A 10,645-nucleotide genomic window follows, 5' to 3' on the forward strand; every position below is an offset into this window, starting at 1 on the left:
GAAACCCTATCCTTTGCTGGGAACACTCAACATGAGCTCTGACCCCAAAGGGTGGCTGTGCCAGTCCCCCTTCCTCAGACCATGGGAGCCTGAAACATGTTTCATTCATCATCTTATAAACCTGCCTCTGCCTCAGCTGCTCCAGGAGAACCCAGTGGCTTTTCCAGAACCCGTTGGCTTCAGAAGTGTCTGTTCAGGGGCCCAAGGATTCAGAATCTTCTGACCTGAAGCCCCATCGCCTGGATTAAGCTGGGCAGCTGGGGTGGGAGTGAGCAAGGACTCAGAGAACCTGTGGGTGGGTTCTGCCTGGGCCTTACACAAGAGCTATCGATGTTGGTTAGAAGTTGTTACCCAGAGAAAGTTTGCCCATCAGTTTGCTGTTATTTATTAACAACAACGAAAGACCACACCCATGACTAAGGGTTCAAACAAGTGGTTCCTAATGTCCAAGCCACACACGAGATCTGCAGAAGCCGGGCCATGAAGTTTGTAAGGCTCCCCAGGGGGTTCCAAGGTGGAGACAGGGTAACCTGTGCTCCATCAGCAGCCTGGGTTAAATTCTCACCACATGGCCATGGTGCTGACCTGATCTCTCTAAGCCCCAGCGTCCTTGTGTGTCCTCCCCCCAAAACATGGGATAGGTGTCCTGCCGTCCTACTTAACACCAGATGCACAGCTCTGAATGATGCTGGACACATGGCAGGTGCTCGATGTGTTGATTAAATGGATGGTTTGGGGCAACAATCACATGTACCCTACAGAGTGTTTAAAAGGACTAAATGGAAAAAGGCATGAAAAAATTGCTTAGCATGCTGTCTGACAAACAGTTGGTGCTTATTCATGTTTGCTGTTGTTATTAATCTGCATTTTCATGTATGAGATTTTCTCACACTGAATCCCACTGATATCTGTAGATAAAGAGGAGATCAGCTGTATAAATCTGAAAATCTCATCCAAAGAAAAATGTATCTAAATTTACACTTCCACAAAATATAACAGGAAGCAGCTGTCAGCCAGGTAGTGGCCTGATGGAGGAGGCAGAGGGAATGGACCCCTGGACCCCTTCACATCAGCCTGGCAAGGTAAGTCCTGATGGTGGCGCTCACTTCCAGCTCTCACACCTGCCCTGTACAGCTCATGCTGCCTGGAAAGTGTCTCAGTCCCTGCAACAGGTGCAAACAATCCCTCCTGGGATCGCTGGCCACCTTCCAGGACTTAGGGCTTCCAAGGGTATTGCATTTCTGCTGGTGGCACATCCCTACCCTCTGTGTGACTCCAGGTTCCATTTGCCATCAGAGACCATGACTATCTTTCCTGGGAGGCAAGATCCCCCCACTCCCCCCAGCCAGGGATAAACACGAAGAGGAAGTTGACCACAGCAGACCCTCTCAAGATGAGATCCTTCACTCAGCGCACCCAGAGCCAAGGGTGTTGCTGATCTCTGCTCGTGTGTTAGACAAGCAATTTTTTAAAAGATAATCAGAACAAATAACTCTCTAATCTAGAACCAGGTAGTTATTTACTCTAAATATATGCCTGGGTAGAGTTGTAATGGGATGGGGGTTGGGAGCCAGTGAAAAGACACACGCCTGTCCCAGCCCCCTTCAGAAGCAGCCACTCCCATTCTTCCACCAGGGGCAAATAGACTTATAGGAAGAAAACAGGTTTCTGCAACCAATGAATCTGTATCCAACTTTCCCCTCTACCACAGTGGTCTAGCTATGTGACAATGGACAAGTTAAAGAGCTGCCCCAACCATGGTGTTCTTACCCGAGAGAGAACTATAATGGTCCATCTTTTGTAGACTGAATGTTTGTGACCTGCCGAAATTCAGAGGCCAAAACTTAATACCCAATGTGATGGTATTAGGAGGTGGGACCTTGGGGAGATGATTAGGTCATGAAGGCAGAGCCCTCATGGATCGGATTAGTGCCCTTATAGAAGAGACCCAACAAGGCATGATGGTTCACTCCTGTAATCCCGGCACTTTGGAAGGTGAGGTAGGAGGATCACTTGGGGCCAGGAGTTCAAGACCAGCCTGGGCAACATAGGAAGACCCATCTCTATAAAACATTTAAAAAATTAGCCAGACATGATGGTGCACACCTATAGTCCTAGCCACTCAAGAGGTTGAACCAGGAGGGTCGCCTAAGCCCAGGAGTTCAAGGTTTCAGTGAGCTATGATGACACCACTATACTCTAGCCCAGGCAACAGAGCGAGACCCTATCTCAAAATAATAACAACAATAATTAAAAAAATAAAATCCAGCCCAGAGAGCTCTGGCTCTCTTTTTCCACAATGTGAGGGTTCAGTAAGAAGACAGCTATCTACAAACCAACAAGCAGAGAACTATGAGCCATGAACTATGAGAAATAAATATTTGTCATTTAAGCCACCTAGTCTATGGCAATTTGTTACAGCAGCCTAAACTGAATAAGACAGGAAATAGTACCAAGAAGTAGAAATGGTCCTATAAAAAGTACCTTAAAGTACAGAACTAGCTTTGGAACTTGGCAATGAGTAGAGGCTGGAAGAGTGTTGAGGCACCTGCTAGAAGCAGCCAAGATTTAAGGATGTGAAGGGAGTTTAAAAGCAATTCTGGTGAGAGTTCAGAAAGAGAAAAGAAGAGCTGCACAGAAAGCCACAGTCTTCTTAGAGGATACCTAAGTAATCTTGAACAGAAAGTTGGTAGAAATATGGGTGATAAAGGACATTCTGATGAGACCCCAGACAGAAATGAGAAACACGTTTCTGGAAACCGGAGGAAAAGTATTATAAAGTGGCAAAGTACTTGGAAAAATTGTGTTCATGTTCTAGTGTTTTGTGGAAGAGAGAACTTGCAAGTGATGAAACTAGATATTTAGCTGAGGACATTTCTAAGCAAAGTGTCGAAGGAGTGGCTTGGCTCCTCCTGACTGCTTATAGGGCAAGAAGGAAGAAATGACTTGAAGATGGAATTGTTACGCAAAAAAGAAACTAGAACTTAAAGATTTGAAAAATTCTCAGTGTATCCATATTGCAACAATTAAGAAAGTGTATTTGGAAGAGAACACAAGGGAATGGCCAAAGGACCCTTTGGAAAGACGTTAGCATGGGTATGAACCACAGACTTAATCAGCTACCCCAGCAGGAAAACTGCCAAATTGAGCAAGGAGATGGAAAGAAATGAAGGAAGATTATCTGACTTCCTGGACTTTTTAGGACAGGACCATAGAACTATTTGGCTTCAAAAGTGCTCTATTCTTTAAGACAAGGGGAAAATGACCCTGAAGGAGACTCAGAAAGCATCAGGGCTGCCTTCGAGGTTTCAAAAGGGGAGTCCATTGCCTTTCAACAGGCCAGGTGACCTTTGCCCAAAGCCATAGGGGTTTGACCCCTGCCTGGCAAAGTGATGGTATTATCACCTAACCCCCAAGGTGATGGTATTAGGAGGTGCAGCTTTGGGAAATTATTAATAATTAGGTCATGAGGGTGGAGCTCTCATGAATAATATTAGTGCAATTATAAAAGACAGCAGAAAGCTCTCCTGTCTTTCCATAGTGTCAGGACACAGCAAGAAAAAGTCTATCTGAAGCCAGGAAGTGGGTCGCCACCAGACACCCAATCTGCTGGCACCTTGATCTTGGACTTCCAGCCTCCAGAACTGGGAGAAACAACCGTGTGTTGTTTAAGCCACCCAGTCTACTGTAATTTGTTATAGCAGCCATGCTGACTGAGACAGCTTCTTGGTGGAGTTTAAACAATGCCGTGAGTGTAAAGTGCAATTACTGGATCAGTGGAAACAATTATGAGTATTTACGAAGTACTGAGCTGGGCGAGAGGGGGAATGTGGGGCCAGGGCCTGGGGCTGTGAAGGAGCAGGGGTTCTCGGTGCCAGAGATGATGCCAAGCTGGGCAGGACAGGTCTGGTTCAGTGTAAGGGAACCCTCCCCACTGCCTCACCTAGACCACCCCTGCCCTCTCCCCATCCCCAGGACATTCCATTCACTTCCCAGTGGTCAGTCTTTCTGCTTCCCATCTTCTCCCTCTTACAGTCTACGCCTCTTTCTCCCCGTTACCCTGAGTGATCTTTTATGAACACAAATCAGATCATGTCATTCCTCCATTTTAAACCCTCCAGTTCATCCTTCCTGTTGGATTAATGGTAAAACCAGACTCTAGTCCTGGCCTCCAAGGCCCTCCCCTGCCCCTTCTCCACCACGCTCCCCTTCCTGCCTATAAGCCCACTGGGGTCATCCTGGCCCCATGCTTTGCACTGGCTATCAGAAAAGGCCCCTCAATATTTTCACATCACGTGCTCCTTTCCACCTTTCTAAGAGCCTCCTCCTTAGAAGGCCTTTCCTGAGCATGTGACCCTAGCTCTTCTCCTTCCTCTGCATTATCTGCCTCTGTCCCAGCACCCATTCAGACTCAGGCCTCCTGGAGGCTGGGCTTGGACAGGAACCCTCACTGTCTGGGAGAACAAGATCTGGGACAAGGGCATGGGCAGGCATAGCAGGCACCTGCTGCACCCCACATCAGGCCTCCAGGACTGAGCATCCCCCACCAACTCTCCCTGACCCCAGCCCACACTCGAAGCACGTGAGCTATCCTGAGACCCACTCCTGTGCTGACAGTTATAAAGGGATTCAAGCTCAGGTGTCAGCAGGTGGTCACTGGCGGGTGGCTTGTCCTTTCCAGACAACATCTGAGTTTCTCGGGGATCTTCAGAATTTTGGTTCAAACGCACGTCCAAGGGTGGGCATTTCAGGAACTTTCTCATTCTCCTATGCAGGGAGTTTTGGACAAAGGGCTTCAGAGCTTCTCGACATAGTTCCACAAATGATGTCCACTTTATGTCTATCATAGATAAACTTGCTAAACTGACCAGTGACACATCTGCCGCTTGAGACTGAGCTCTGAGCTCGTGGCCCAGACTCAGCTCTCTCCTCCCCCGGCTACTTGCCTAATGTTGCTTAAGACTCTCAACTTCCACGCCATGCGGCCTGTGAGAGCCAGACACTGATTCCTGGTGCTTTCCACATGCATTCTAGGATGAAGAATAATGAGGTCTGCTGCAAAGGTTGTCAAGCTCGCTGGAGGTAACTATCCTCACCGTTGACATCTCACCACCAGTGCAAAGACATCAAAGCCAAACCCACCCTGGGAACCGGGTTTTCATCTCATCTTTCCTTTTTGTGTATTTATTTATTTATTGGCCTAGGGCATTCCATGAAGACCGGAATGACGTCATTTGTACTGAAAGGATGATATCAGTTTGAAATTCATGCTGTCAGAATAAATAGAAAACCCTTCACTGTTTGATTATCCAGCAAGAAATTAATGGCTACCCATAAAACATCTAATAAAATGATCTGTTTATTCTAGAAGCTGCAGGGACTGTCTTTTGTTTGCTTTCCCTGCCCTTGTGCTTGTTCTTCTTCTGAGTGTGGGATGACTAATTGGTTTGACAGGGTCATGAAATCACCAGCCTGCCTGACGACTTGCTCACCACAGAGCCCTGCAGAACCAAAGCAGCCCAGACACTGCAGGGGAGCAAATGTCTCTGGAAAGCCGAATTGCTGCTCTGCACTGCACTGATGCCTCCTGTTTCCCTCCATAACCTGCTTCTAGAGTCAAGAATAGGTCTGTGGTAAGGGCTTTCTGCTAGGATGGAGACACCGTCCAGCACCCAGCTCCTAAGAAACGTGATCAGACCCAAAGTACAACCACATGCAGTAACGTGAGCCAGTTACAGTGTGAACAGAAAAGGGCTCCAGGATCTCCCAGCAGACTGAGGTCCCTGCCGGGCTTAGCACCCACAGCCCTTCCCGTACCATGCACCTCAGACCTTTTCCTCTTTCCTATTTCCCTTCCTTTCTGGCTCTAGTGGAGTTTTCTTAAATGTCCAACTTTAACTGAAAAGTTGTTTTCAATTGATTATGTATTTTTTTTAAAAATTACCAACCAGAAATTTTATTTAACTCAATATATCTAAGATATTATCATTTCAACTTGTAAATTATTGAAATATTTTATAAATATTCTTATGCTTTACAGTGTCTTCAAAATCCAGTGTGTACCACACACTTCCAACATGTCTCCATACTCACTAGCTGCACTTCAAGTGCTTGACAGCCACATATGGTGAGTGCTTACTACACCGGCCAGCACAGCTCTACATAGTAGAAAAGGAGGAAATATCCCTCATCTTAAAGAACTTTGAAATCAAAGCTACACAAGGCCAACAGCAAGTCTCAGACCAATCACTATGAACAGAAATGCAAAACAAAAAATTCTAAGCAAAATGTTGACAAACCGAACTTAGTTAATACACATAAAAATGTGAATGACCATGTTGAAATTATTATATTTCAGGAATTCAAGGATGGTTTAACATTAGCAAATATATTAATATATACACATATATGAATAAAAAGATTATGAAGGACTAGAAGGACACTATTAATGATTTCAGAATGATGTGGTTTGGGGTAAATTTGACTTTTTTTATATTTCTTATATTTTTTACACACTATAAAACTATTTTCATATTGGGAATAAAAGAGAAATCACAAAATCCAAAATTAAAAAATGAGAATGAAGACCTAACAGTAGGAACAGAGCAAAATAATAAAACAATTTTGAGAGAATATTTTGTTTAATTTCATACAAATGTTAAAATGTGCATTACTCTAGAAATATATACAATATTTGTATTTTTTCTTAGCTAGAAAAAATACTCTTGACCTCAGAAGAATTAGTACCTAAACAGACAAGTTACATGGAACAATTAAGAATGTTATTAAGGGTCTGAACCCTCCGCACCAATGTCCAGATAATTTCTATGAAATCTGATAAAACTTTCAAATTCAAGTAACAAGTAATTCAAATACCATTTTAAATGTTCTCACTCAATAAAAAGACAAAGCTTCATATTTATTTTTATTCATCACATAAAATACCCTATCTGGAGAAAATATACATACAAAAAAATAATAAACTCATCTTCGTTATGATTATTGATGCAAATACCATAAGTGAGATAGTAGCAAATACCACCCAGGAATACATTAGAGAAACAATAGCCCACCTAGAAGAGTCTTTCCTCAAGATGCAAGCGAAACTCTCCAAACCTCTAACTCAATCGGGGTGGCTGGAGGCAGAGCCTGAGATGGGATCCCCAGCCAGGTGAAGCCTTAAGAAGACACCAGGAAAGCAGGAGTGCAGGGGAGAAGGCAGTGACCAGGAGGCTCCCCTGGGGTCAGTCCCCTTGGCCCACCCCACAGGGAGCCAGGAGTGTGGGCTGCCCCCACTGTCTGTTCCACCTGAAGCCAGGGGGCTGGTTTGCTGTGACCTTTACAGCCATCGTGACTCGTGACTCGGGCTGTCTCCCCTCCAAAGGGGTGTCTGGGCCACAGGGCCCCTGTGAGGGGAGGGCAGCTCTCAGGAGGGGGTGATCGTGAGCCATCAGCAGCCCACACTCACAGCAGCTGGTGGATGGGGCACCCCCAAAAGGCTCGGGAATTGGGGGCTCCCACAGCAGCACCTGCTAAATCAAAGAAGAAAAGGAAGTACAATAATTTTCATAGTTGGTAACAAGGCCTTGGATAAAATTTAACTTATTTCTGATTTTAAACATTGAATAGAAATTGAATAGAAATACGTCATTGCTTACTCAACATGGTATAACTATATGTAATTTTTAAAAAAGCATGCTTCAGAGACTCCTCATTTTCCCCCTTAAGCTTTTAATTTGCCTTACAAGTTATTATTCTATTTGTATGTTTTTGTAAAATGTGTGTAGATACGTATAGACTTTCATTTCCTCTTTGCTTAGGGCTTAGGCAATTTCAGACTAACTGCTTAAATTTCCTTCAGTAACCAATCCCCTTTATAAGTTTAGTTGTTTCAATTGCCTATTTCTGTGAAATAAACCACCCCCAACGTAGTAATAAGTAACTATTTCTCACCATTCTGTGGGGTGGCCATCTGGGGGGTTCAGCCGCTGTCTCCGCTGGGTCACGCCCTGACCGGGGTGGAGGGTCCCAGGCGACCCACTCACATGGCAGCGGCTGGTGCGGGCCGTTGGCTTGGGCCCCTCAGTTCCCCGTGTGGCTGTCCAGAAGGCTGGCCACACTTCACAGCGTGGGGGTCTCAGAGTTGCAATGAGGCAGAGCAGGCGATTCATGCTGACTCGAGGCCCAGGCTTCAGCCACCTTCCGTCGTCAAAGCGACCGCCCGTCGGGCTGTCCTCAAGCTGCGCCCTGCCGGGGCAGAGGAGCGGGAAAGGGAGCAGGAGTGAGCAACAGAGAGCCACTTGCGAGGCAGCCTTGCTTGGTAACCACCAGCTCTAGGCGTCATTGATCCAGTCTGGATAGCAGAACTCACCCCCATGAGAAAGGCCTTACTTCCCATCACTCACCTAGTCACCTCTTAAAGGCCCCACCTCCCGACACTGCCACACGGGGGCCCAGGCCTCAAGGCCGGCTTTCGTGGGGACAAGCCACATTCAAACCCCAGCAACGCCTCTGCGGTTAGGTTGCAATCGTGTTTTCACTCGCTCCTGGGCACCTCTCTTTCCATCCTCCCTTATAGCCCCAGGGAAAGGGAAGCTTGGACACCACTTGGAAAAAGAAGAATGAGTCACTCAGAAGTCTCCCCCGGGGTCAGCGAGAGTGAAGATGTCGCCCCTCCTGCCCGGCTGAGGTGGGGAGGTGGGAGAGGAGTTGCCCGGCCCTGGCCGGGTTGGGGGAACAGCAAGAGCAGAGGGCATTTTCTTCGCTCTCCTACGGGGCTCCTGGGAAGAGCAAAGCACACATCCCCCAGCCCAGGCTGCAGCAGCCAATGCCAGACAAGAGGACCCAGAGGACAGCAGCCAGCAGACACCAAGCGTCAGCCTGAGGCCAGTGCAACAAGGCCAAGTGAGCCCCAGTTATGGCCTGAATCATCCCCCCAATTCGTATGTTGAAGCCCCAACCCCCAATGTTTGGGGGTTGAAAGAGGTAGCTAAGGTGAAATGAGGTCATAAGGGTGGGGCCCCAATCCGACAGGACCAGTGTCCCTATAAGAAGAATAGGACACACGCGTGTGAGACGGAGGGAGAAGACAGCCATCTGAAGCCGGGGAGAGAGGTCTCAGGAGACACTTGACCCTGGAGTACAGCCTCCAGAACTGTGAAAAATAAATTTCTGTTTAAGCCACCTGGTCTGTGGGACAGTCATTCCTCAGCATCCACAAGGGCCTGGTTCCAGGAACCTCCATGGATATCAAAATTCATGGATGCTCAAATCCCTTATATAAAATGGTGTAGGACCACATCTGCATGTAACATATATATGCACATCCTCCCATATATTTTAAATCATCTCTAGATTATTTACAATACCTAATACAATGTAAATGCTGTGTAAATAGCTGTTATACTGTACTGTTTAGGGAATAAAGATTCGAAAAAAGTCTGTACATGCTCAGTACAGACACAACCTACCTTTTAAAAAATATATGTTCAATCCACAGTTGGTTGAATCCCCGGATGTGGAACCCGCGGATACAGAGGGTGGAGCGTACTTTGTTACAGCAGAGTGAGCAGACTCATGCGGCCCCTCACAGCCCGCAGCACCCTGGGGGAGGCCCTGGGAGGAGATCTGGGAGGCTGAGCCTTCTAAAGGGCCCACGTCAGTCTAGAAAGACCAAGGACAGCTCTGCCTGGGCCTCCAAAACACACTCCCCCCACTATCCTGCTCGCTCACAAAATAAATCACGTTGTTGTACCTACATCCGAGACGCCTTCCAAACAAAAGAATATGTCTTGTGGACTTACTTAAGCCACCTCAAAATCCCTTTTTTAGGACAAGGAGGGATACAAGGAGGGCAGGAGGGCAAGGGACAGCCGAGAAGGAGGGAAACAGGACAAGAACGAGAGGCTGTCTCCCTTCCTCGTCTCCACCTGGCACTGCCCTACCCCGCCAAAAATGGGGTAGGGAATTCATTTTGAATTAAAGCAAAAAAACAGAAGTGCTGTTTAGGTATTAGGGTAGCAGCCCTTAACTGTCCCCTGCCCTCGGAACAAGCCTTTGGTACATTTGGAGCCCGAAGTGGATATCAGAACTCATTCCATTACGAAGCAAAGACCCTGCGCCCCGGCCCTGCACCCTGCAGCCTGTTCACTGTGTTCTGGTCTCGGGGCTCCACAGGATGGGGAAATGAGTGGCTTGCCCAATGGCACCCCGATGGGCTAATGAGCCTCACGCCCGCCCGCTGAGACTAACTTCCTGATTGCATGATCTTCAACCAGCAGGTCCCTTGCCCTGGATGAGGCAATGGCTGTCCCCAGGAGATGGGAGATTACATTCTAGGCCCAGGCTGAGCTTGCCCCAAAAAAGGGTGTGGCGGTTGAGGGTGGCTTGGGGCTTGATGGGGAAGGTCATTCATCCTGATTGTGTGGCTACTGTGACATCACAAACAACTTTTCTTCGGTGTACCCCCAAACCCTATCTTCTCCCCTCCCGGGCCAGGGACTCCCAGAAGCAAGTGAGCAAGTCAGTGCAATGCGACAGTGGGCTGCAGCCCCTCCCTGCACAAGGCTCCGCGCGGGGCACGCGGGGTGCAAGATGGACTCACGCGTAGGACGCACGTGGGAAGTGGGAGCAGAGTCCTCACTTT

The 10,645-nt window shown here is 47.4% G+C and overlaps 1 long non-coding RNA gene across 1 annotated transcript; it reads right to left on the reverse strand.

Annotated features, from left to right (window-relative positions):
• Nucleotides 1-6,492: 6,492 nt before the first annotated feature.
• Nucleotides 6,493-10,236, reverse strand: LOC105857077 (uncharacterized). Its single transcript, XR_001147471.3, has 3 exons — nucleotides 9,471-10,236; nucleotides 7,954-8,247; nucleotides 6,493-7,532 (listed from the first exon to the last, which is right to left on the reverse strand). It is a non-coding gene; the product is annotated as an uncharacterized LOC105857077 (long non-coding RNA).
• Nucleotides 10,237-10,645: the final 409 nt, after the last annotated feature.

This window comes from Microcebus murinus, chromosome 16, assembly GCF_040939455.1.
Source record: "Microcebus murinus isolate Inina chromosome 16, M.murinus_Inina_mat1.0, whole genome shotgun sequence".
NCBI lineage: Eukaryota > Metazoa > Chordata > Mammalia > Primates > Cheirogaleidae > Microcebus > Microcebus murinus.